This window comes from Venturia canescens, chromosome 4, assembly GCF_019457755.1.
Source record: "Venturia canescens isolate UGA chromosome 4, ASM1945775v1, whole genome shotgun sequence".
Taxonomy (NCBI): domain Eukaryota; kingdom Metazoa; phylum Arthropoda; class Insecta; order Hymenoptera; family Ichneumonidae; genus Venturia; species Venturia canescens.
Window position 1 is genome coordinate 13,189,241 of NC_057424.1, and position 10,814 is coordinate 13,200,054.

At 42.6% G+C, this 10,814-nt stretch overlaps 1 long non-coding RNA gene across 1 annotated transcript; it reads left to right on the forward strand.

Annotated features, from left to right (window-relative positions):
* Window positions 1–4,009: 4,009 nt before the first annotated feature.
* LOC122410202 (uncharacterized) lies at window positions 4,010–9,484 on the forward strand. The gene is made up of 3 exons (XR_006260875.1): window positions 4,010–4,292; window positions 7,944–8,117; window positions 8,502–9,484. It is a non-coding gene; the product is annotated as an uncharacterized lncRNA (long non-coding RNA).
* Window positions 9,485–10,814: the final 1,330 nt, after the last annotated feature.

The following is a 10,814-nucleotide window of genomic DNA, read 5'->3' on the forward strand; positions in this document are numbered from 1 at the left end:
ACTTTGACACTGTACTCGATCGAAGTGACGGGTGACGGAAACTATTGTGATTACAAGCGCTATTCTTACGGCGCTGTTGCCACATTTATCCTTCGACAATTTTCTACACTGGAGCGAACGAAGCTTCGAAGATTCAGTCCCAACGGAAAAAAGTATTTGATTTAAAGAAAATTCGTTTGATTTATTCGCGTTTGCGTAGATTTTCGTACCATTTTGTGAACCGAGCTCCATTCGCACGTTACACGTGAATGTGATAATATCATAAAATATATCTCGTACGATGTAAAACAAGATTCGAGGAGAGAAAAGGGAGGGAAAAAGTCGGTTGGGAAGGATACACGCACAGTGCACCCTGCAGTGCAGGCTCCGATCAGATGGGCTGAGCAAGATTGATCGTTTCTTAATAACCGAGAAAAACCGGCAAAACGATCACCTCCTTCGTCGCCCCGGGTGGTAAAACTCGCACTCCGCGGCGCATCCCTTTTCTCTATATCTTTCTTCCTATTTTTTGTCCCTTTTATTATACGTACGAGTGCAAATGATTATTATCATTATAAATATTGCCACGAGCATTACGTGCTCGACAAAAACGTGATTCTGACATCGAAATCTTGATTTTATATGAACTTTGCCGATTTTTTTTCCCTCAGCCTGCTCGATTACCCGCTGAGAACAAATGATCGAAGATTTATTGGGGTTTCGGTGCTTTTCGACAAATTCACTGGTTTCTTCGTCCCATCGGCTCGGACGATTTGATCAGCACTCAAATTATTTCGATGATTAAATTCGTTCGCGCATATTCACTAATATTTTCGTCTAGGAAATATGGTCGCCTGATTCCTCGAAGAGTTGAATTTGTTTTTTGGGAAATTAAGCCACCGGAATGTCGAGGTTTTAGTCCGCCTGGAGAGGAGTGCTAAAGAGGACGCGATGAAAATTCGAGAGACAGATTGAGCTCGGAAACGACAGAATTCGAAGTGTTGTTCGCTCGTAAAACTTTGGCTGAGCTTGAGACGCGGAAATGGTATTCGCGAAGGAACTCAAAGGTTTAAGAACGGGGCAGAAAGAGAGTGGTCGGTGTAGGAAGCGCAAGGTCAGTTTGGTTCCTGTCACATTCTTGTCAACGAGGAGAGCGTGCCACGTCAATCTCTTCGCCGCGCTCTCTTTTCTCTACATTTTTATTCGTCCTTTTTTCTTCATCGCTGTTTCATCGTTCTCAAGTATTTGTTCCTGCGCGCGTTCGCAGGTGTCCTTCATAATCTTCTCCCTCGCGCTTCCATCGCGTCGTCCTGTCACGTTATCTATTCTTATCAATCTCCTTGCCTCACGTTTTTTTTTCAAATCCCCTCGTTTTTTCCTCGGTCTCTCCGCCGCTCTTTCCGCTCCCCCATTTTTTCTTCATCTCTCGTCGCGTACTCTTTCCTCTCGCGCGTCCTCGCCTCCCCCTTCGCTCGGCCCGGCCCTCCCGTAAATCGACGCACTCTCGAGAATCCTCGATTTTCTTTGCCTCCAACGGGCTTCGCCTCTCCGAAATCTCGTCCACCGGCGATCTCGCTTCGATCTTTTCGTCTTTCTTCGCTCCGCTGGTAAGGACGGACGGATGGATGGACAGCAGACAGTTCGGACAGCCGAGGGGATGCGTCAAAGAGAAATATAACCGACTGGAAGACTCTGACGCTCTCGGTATATATAGACATACGGAGATTACACGACGAGCATATAGTTTTTTCGCCATCGGGCAAACGGGAGCTGGTCAACTGCCTCATTAGCTCTCGCCTATGTATCCACGAATGCTACTTTCGCTGCTGTTTCTTCGCTCCTCCAAATAAAAAAATTCACAAAAATTGAAGGGAAAAACAACTACAAAAACGATTCTGTCAACGTAGGCCAAACGTTCGTCAATCACGAGCGGTCCGTACCAAAGACTTTGTCAGTACACCCTTTACCCTCGTTTCACCGTTGGCATGAGGAATTAGGAACGAGTCTCTTTCCCTCGATTCTCGCCACCTGTGGACTCTCGTCTCTGTGCACTTTTTTCCTTCGTTTCGTTTCCTTCTCTTTTTATTCTCTGACGTTTTCTCTTCTAACACAGCGATTCGTGATGATTCGATAAAATCGTTGAAACTCCATTATTCTAGTTGAAAAGTTGTGGTCTTATTTTTCCCGTGTTTTCTCGATTATTTTGAGTTTCTGGCTCGATTTTCGGAAACTTCGACTCCCGCGGGCTCCTTTGTAACGAGCGTTTTTCAGTGATGTTTTAATTACATCGTGCGGAGATTAACTCGACGATCATTATCGACGATGTAAATTGAACAAATTTATTTAACTTCGGCTCCTCCGAAGAGACAAAAACAATAGAAGAATAAAATTCGCGTGAAATTTTTATTGCGAGAACAATACGGTGGAAAAAACGGCGGAACGAAACCGGAAATAAAAATGACGTGAATTAAGAACGGAATGAAGTGATCGGAAAAATGCGTTGGAACAGAAAAATATCGACGTGAAGAGCAACAAAAATATCTCTGAAGTAGTGCGAGACGAAAAGCAGAGGGAGTGAGAGAGAAATAATGCAAAAGAAAGAGGAGATGTCGAGAAAAAAAACTAAAGAAGAGAATTGAGCTGAGCCGTAGGCGGAGCTCGATTTCACGTTCGTCTTTCGTCGCCCTCGTCGCATTGGTCCATTTCTCTTTCTTCTCTTCTTTCAAACTGCATACCATTCCGCGCAGTTTTACCCCGAGGCACGAACTCGAGCCTCTCTTCCGAGATCTCCGAGTTGTCGTCGACGTTGTTGTTGTTGTTGTTGCTCTCAGCGTCGACCGGCTTCTGTGCCTCTGTCGCCATTCCCAGGACGGTTGACGCATCGCTCCTGCCCTCGTTCAACGCATCACGATGTCGTTTCTCCCTAACCCCCCTTATGCCGACCAAAAAGTCCTATATTTACGAATATTTATGTTCCGAGTCCACGTTCACTTAAATGGAGGCTTGTGTGACACTTAAACACTGTTTATGACCAAAGCGTCCACTTATGCCAGAAAAATTACGTCGACACTTCATCCTTCCTCACTTACGACCAGTTGCATATTACAAAGAGACAAAATTTTAGGCGATCTCGATTTTTAGTTTCATTTCTGTGATAGTATGTCAAAAGACGCCGTAGCGGTTTTGTGGCAGTTGAAATCTTCTGTCAACTGTTGAAATTTGTTTTAAAATTTTTCATTTTAAACTCCAAATTTTTATATTTCTAAATTAATTATTTTAACTTTCAAACAATTTTTAATTAGACATTTAAATTATTGATTATTTCATTCTTGTTTTTTACTCATTTTCCCCCTCAGTTTGCCGTTCTGGTTCCCGTTCCTGGAAGACTCCTGGAGTATGGTCCATGGCTACTCTCTTCGAGGGCGCTGCCGTGTTGGATTTACACGAGGGCAGAGGGAAACTGTGAAGAACTCGGTCGACAGCGGTGGCTAGATTTTTGAGATTGAACTATTCGGAGCCATCTGGAGTCAGCCCGGGAGATCGCTTAATCCATACACGGAGGTTTCATTTGGAAATTTGGGATCGAATGGAAAGGCGAGGAACGGAAACGACATTTTCTCAATGAGGTGTACTTGCAACACTTTTCTTCATTTGGTCTTGCACGTGGCTTAGTTTATTATATATGCAAGACGTTCTCTTCGCTTTGATACTCACGAAGCAAAAGTCCCTCGGTTTTATGCCGCTGACTTCGAGAGAGGATTTATGCCCTTGCCAGTTGAGACGTTTGCGCTCGAGAGATTGAATACGACGATACAAAGGAGGCTACTGTACACTCGTGCACACGTATATCAATGAAAACATGAGCACACACAGAGACACGCATTCAACGTTTGCGTAAATGAATGTATAAAAATTTGCTTTTAATTTTTTTCAGTTAAGAGGTTGAAGAATATTAATTGATATTTTGTAAACGATGTGAAAATAATGTTTCTGTTTTATTTTTGAATTATTTTTAAATTCCAGGTGAATGAATCGACATTTGCGAGAGATTGACAGTTATCAATCGAGACCAGTTTTCATCGATATACGTAGCGTGCAGATCGTGCCAACTCGTCTCGTGTCTTTCGTCTCGTCACGTCTCATTCTCGTTTCATCGACGTTGTCTTGAACTACTCGCGATTTGGCATGAAGCGAGAAATGGAAAGGGCGAGAGGGAGATAGTGAGGATGCGAAACGATCAAATCTGTGACGAAGAGATTGAAAAAAATATGAACAACTGATTAATAATTTGATTCGGAATGATAGGAAAGTTGGTAAGAATTAGTGATAGAAGCAGAATTATGCATGCAAATCGGATTCGGATGGCTTCGGGGTGCGTGATCCGAATTCCGAGTGAATATTTCCAGCGTCACATTTGGACTTTCTCTTTCAATATTTCGTTTCATAAAATTTTTTTTCTCTGCCTCGTATCTTCTCTTTCGAGAATTCCCTTAATCTTTTTTCCTGCAGTTATTAATTCACAGAGTTCTTTTATCATATTCTCGCCTCCGATCGTCCCTCGCTTCCTCCTACATTTTTCTTTTCTCTTTGAGTTTGAGTACAATTATTGGTTAGCGTTGGGCTGTACAAAGCGTACGATGCAGGCCCACCGTGGAGCGTCCCGTCATCGCCAATCAATATGCTAACGAGCAGATTTTTGTCTTGAGAAAAAAGAGAAAAAAAAAACGACATGAAAAATAATGATACAAAATCGAATAAAAAAGAAACACCAAAAAATGGGAAGAGAGCGAGATGCACATAGAGTTCAAAAAGAAGCAAAACAGTTTAAAAATGATCGAATGAGGAAAAATCGAGGGGAACAGACGGAGAGACTGAAGCGGGAATAGCGAGAAATGAGGAGGGACCAAAGCACCGAGGGGGTTGAGAGATGGAAGCAAGAGTTGGGAATATGATGGTCGATCGCATATAGCCAGCAGCGAAAGGGTGCAACGCGTTTCTGCCCTTTTTTTTCTTTGTTCCTTAGCTCGTTCTCTGAATCTTATTCTGCATATACATATACATACACGAATATCTACATGTATATTCGCCTCAGGTATCTCTTTTGAATGTGCGCCGGCCAATTAAAATAATTAGCGACGAAGCCCCAACGAGCAGAGAAAAAACAAAAATGCATGTGCAATAGTCAGCGTATAAAGAGAAGATTAAGAATGAGAAGAGAGGAAGAAAGATGCAATTTTGTTGCCCTGTACACGATTATTATACAAATTCAAACTCGTTGATACAAAAAATACACATTCGTCCATAAATAATAACTCGTCTGGTTATTACCATACGCACATATTTACAAATACACTTTATTTACGATAAAAAAAAGTACTGGAGATCTGATAAAACTTTGAGGGATTTCGTCCTTTCCATGATTATCCACTTGCGTTATAACCAAAAATGTGCACCTTCATTTCTATTTATTTCTCGATTTTCGATCGATAATCATGGAGCCTTTGCTGAACATTTTTTAAGGATCGTAACGAGCCACTTGGAGGTTTCAAAGTACTCGGTCGATGTCGAAACTTCACGGAGGGAATTAAATTTGAAAAAATACCACGAGTAACGACAGTACGGTGACGAGCTGCAATTCACGATATGGGAGAAAAATTAAGTATTTATTGTTCAAAGTAGGAACTTTTACCAGAGTATTTATAGTTAATTGACGTTCTATCTGCAATATTTACTGTTATAAAACTGAAAATTCCGCAAAATACTTCAAATTTTACTGTGCGTTACAGGAATTAATGCTTTTTGTTAACTCGCCCGCACAATAAAAAATATCACGGTGCATTTTACAGCGAATTTCACCCTAAATATTGTCGTTCAATTCCCACCGTGTTGTCGTATTTTTATTACCATTTTCGAACATATTGATCCTGATCGAAATTGGGAAGGATTTTTTTATTCCAATTTTCTGTCAACTAGCCAATCTTCATTTTGTCTGATCAAACACGATCTTTTTCTACTCCCACTTTGCGATTCGAATTCACAAGATTAGTACCGAAGATCGTACCATTGGAATCTGTCAATCGACTCACGTGATCCTAGGAAATGGTTGAAACGATCGACAAAACTCAAAAAATAGCGAAAAATTGTCAAGGTTGAAATTATAATTTAATTTTTGGAAATTAACAGCGATTTTCAGAAGCAAAGAAAGGAAAATCGGAATAATAATTTTTTCAAACTCGTTGAGTCGATAAAAGATGAAAAGAAGAAAATATTTAAGAAAAAAATGAAGTACAGAAGAGATCAGATTCTCTTTCGGTCTTTATCGTGAATTTATTCCTAGGGGGCGCTTCTGCGAAATCTTTCTTTCTCTTTCTTCCTCTCTTAATACGTACACATAAATACGTACACATAAAGCTTCGGTGCGGTTTGTTAGTTGCGTTATGCGCGAGTGTAAGTAACGAGTTCGAGATTTCATTAGCGGAGTCGGGGCGGTGAGATTATTTTAAAGAGATACGAAATTACCTGATTAGGATGAGGGAAAAAGTCATTAACTCGAGCGAAACTAATTAACGCTAGGCACGCCGGGCAAAAGGGTAAAATCCTTTGTTTGGGGGGGAAGGGAACGAAATTTTGTTGTAAATTAAATTTCCAATTAAAATATTGTATTTTCTTGGAACGTTCGACTTCAAAGTTGCTTTCTCTTTGATGCAGACGAAATCGGTAAACCGAAAATCTGGCAGAATTACTGCTCCTTTTTTAAGGTTTCCTACGATCTTCTTGTCGAGCAAGAAATCCAATAAAATCTTTCCACGACACTTCGAGTACTTATTCTACTCTTAGAAAATGAAAATGCCAGTTAAAATAGGACGAAAGCGTAAAAACGAAGCATTAGAGGTTCACGTATACATTGAAATAATGGAGAAAAGACATGTCGGTGGCGAAAGGCTCAGTGAAAAATGTCTGCATCGTAGTGGCGGGTTCGTTAGCATGGCTTCCAACTTATCAAAGGTTCTGGCCCTTTGCTTCTGTTGCTCGTTCTCTTGTACGGCGTCTCTCGCGCTGTGGCTCCCTCTTTCGGTCTCTTTCGCTCTTATTTAACCGGGCCTAGTCCTTAACTCGGCATATCGCTACGAAAGAGAGGGAGAGACTTTGAGCCCTTCGCGATTGTGGGCTCGTGCGACCAGCAAAGCAAACGGGACGATACACAATGGCTTGAAATATCCTTCGTAGCCGGAGAGGTTTGCTCACAGGGTGAAAGATGGCCAGGACGTATCGTAAATTCACGAGAATGGCGGAGGACCCGCGCCCTTTTACGCCCCTCACTCCGTTCAACGTTGATAGACGAAACTAACTGTGAAAAGGGCACGAGTCCTTCGAAGCGCAGTTCCGAACCGTAGCGATTTACGTCCTTCGCGCTATCAGAGCTTCGTATTCACAAAGATCTGACTTCTTCTCAGGGCCTTCGGACGTTTCTCCAAGCCCTGTCGTCCCTTCAGCCACTTCGCTCTCACTTTTATTCCTCTAAATCGGTGAGAAACCTCGGGGAAAAGGCCTCGGAAACACACTCGATAGATAGAATTTCGTCATTGACGAGCTAAACAAAGCGAAAGAAAAAACTGCACAGCCACTTGATTGATCGACGTACGTTCCTCGCCTTTCTACAACTACGTTTTACTCTTAACCCACTCGTCCACCGCGTAAACACGTTATACACTATGGCTCCGATCCCGATGCCGGAATTCTTCTTATGGCTAAATTCAATAGCCTGAAACTCCTGCGGCTGGCTATCATTGATTATAAAAATCGAGGAAAACATGCTCAACACCGACAAGCCTCTGAATCGGAGCGAGAGCAAATTGAACCAAGAGTGATTTCTAGTTGTGAAAAAAGTGGAAAATTCTGACGATAAGTAAAAACAGAACGTCCCTCCAGTGCAATATTTCTTATGCAATTTGTATTTTTTACAGAATAAAAAGTCACGAGTTTTGATGGGGATCCAAAGAGCATCAGCTCTCTGAAGCTTGCAGACGAAAAAGACGGGGAAAAATGAAGGAGACAAAGAGTGGAAGGAGGGAGATTGAGAGAGGACGAGAAGAAGAGAGACGGAGAACGGAACGAGCGGCCCGTTTCATTTATTCAAAGTAAGTTATTGCGATCGGTCCAGCCACTATATTACGTGAAAGCGGAGAAGTCAAGCTAAAAGCGTCACCACACTCGGGTCGCCATACGGGCAATAAGATAAACAAACGACTAAAGGATCGAAAGAGACACGAAAATTTACTACGTTCGTCCTCCTCTTATACCTGCTCTCGGTATTTCCAGGTAAAAGATATCGATCTAATTCCCGATCAGTCTAAATCGGAGTACATTTGAGCTCGAAATTTAGATGAATGTAATAGTTCGTTGTGACGCTCTTCGCTATCATTCGTTGAATTGGTTCTTTAGTATTTTTAAACTTGTCTTCCATTTTTCGACGACCACGTGCGGACTTTTGTCTTCTTCTCAATTTTTTCTTCATTTCTCAGTGGGAATCGAGTGATCGAATTATTTCCGGATGAATGTTGCATTCGCAAATCAATTTTCACCTATATTTCGGTCCTCATTTTCGCTGCAGAGCTCCCCAAGCTCCCCGGAGGATGGACGGAGACCTCTGGGAAATAGCTGCGTTGGGAAGCCAACTGGGAATGATTCGCAAGCTCCGCGTTACTATAGGAAACGTCTTCCTAAGATCTTCTCGATCCCCTGGCGTCCTCTGGCCCTCACCTAATATTTCAACGAGTGGCTTTCGAGCTCCGGTTTCTCAGAATCGATATCTCGCACAGAATTCCATAAAATTATGACGGAGAAATCAAATTTTTGGAGCAGGACGTAAAATAATGTGATTTGAGCTCAAAATTATACGATTTTTATTTCGTCAGGACGACTCGCGGGCGAATAGTTTCAAAAAATAATTTCTCGGGGTGCCGATACGAAAATATTCGCACGTCAAAAAATGCCGAAATAATTTTTCCGCTCATTAAACAAAAATGTTATTAGAAGTTGACATTTTTTAAAATGTCGCTCTTCACACGAAATTTCCCGGCGTCGCACTGAACGGCACGAACGGTTATTCCGGACGCGTCTGGGACTCGCGACGAGAGACGTGCGCGGTTACGTTTCGTATATCAATGTATATAGAGGTCCACTTATTTGTTGCCCGAAAAACGTGAGTCTCGACTCCTTGGAATTCCGGAATTTCCTTGTGTACTCCCGCAAGCTTGTAGCTTCGAATTCCACTTATTCTCGTGTCGTCCCTCTCACTTCTTCTCTCTCTCTATCTTTTCCCATAGTACATATTAAGCCTGATGAATATTTGAAGCGGCAGGAGATAAATAAATGATCTCGTTTCGTCTCAATGAAATTCTCCAACTTGGCAGTATTGGAATGAATTGTTTTTATGAGCGAAGAGATTGCACAGGAAAATCGTTGAATACACAGAAATTTCATTCGGTTCAAAACGTGATGAGACTTTGGGTTGGGATCAGAGTTCAATGAAAATCGAACGAGTGAAAGAATAACTGAGAAAAACTGCGATGGAAAGTGGGTGCGTTTGACGCCGTTATTAAAAAGCAGAATAAATCGCGGGCGTCTTGTGCTAAAAACATGATCTTTGGAGCCTTTATAAATATGAGTATCGTCAAAAGAACGATGGAAGGGAGGGGGGGTGCGGAGAGAAAGATTTATCCTTGAGCGATTGAGATGGCATAGTTGCTCGTCAATCAAGCGAGCGATTCTGCTTGCGAGCGTAACGAAAAGTGAGTTTGAGGCGTTTAAAAAGTTGTCCTGCACGCGTGCATGCATGGACGGAGGCTTCGTGGACGAACGAGGTTCCCGAGGCGCGCACACGAGGGTGTTTTGTTCCTCGTGTGGGCGAAGTCGAGGCAGTCAAATTAAGTCACAAAGTCCTCTCTCGTATGTGCGGATTATCGAAAAACGTCTGCTAATAAAATGTTATACTTGGATGAACAGAATGAAGAGGGAGAGGGCAGGGGATGCTTGACTCGTACGTTTTATTGGTTCTTGATGGGAGTGTCGCGCGCCTGTGAACCTCTTTCTTTCTTTGGCCTTCCCTCGGTCTCTATCTTTCGCTCTTTCTTGCTCTCTCTCTCTTGCTCGAGTAAAGCCTCGTCATTCTTGGGCCATATGGTCCGCGTGGTTCATTCGTGAGAAAGATTCACGAGCTTTACGAGATATTGCATGCATTCTCTTCCTCCTTCTTCCCTTTCTCCTTCACCTTTTTCTCTTTACCTTCGTCCTTTTATCTTTATTTATTTTCCTCCTTGCCTCTTCACCTTTCTCGTTCCCGTGGCTCTTTTTACCGTGATTTAAAAGGCTTCGACGGTTCCTCCAACAAATTGAACGATCGAATGAAATTCCTGGGCTCGCGTGGGGATCCCGGATTTAGTTCATTTGTTCACTCACGCAGCAGCACTTTGATCAGCCGAGTCTCCGCTGCCTTTTTTTCACCTTTTCGATTTCTATTCCGATATTTTGTCCGTTTTTTCAATTTTTCTACCCCAATAACTGTCGCCATGTCAATGAGTCTCGCACACGATGATCGCGCGTACGCCTCGCAGAAGAAACGTTCTATTATTGAGCGATTCGCCTTTCCTCGTTCTCCTCGCGACGCGGATCGCTCGCTCTCGGCTCTCATGCATCACGGAAGAATTCGCGCGCGATCCCAGGTACACATTTGTTTATATGTATACACACGGATACACGCGCACATCCGTACAGCGAGTCGTATCGGAGTATAAACCGCGAGAGAGCGTTTCGGGTCACATAAATCTCATTTTTTC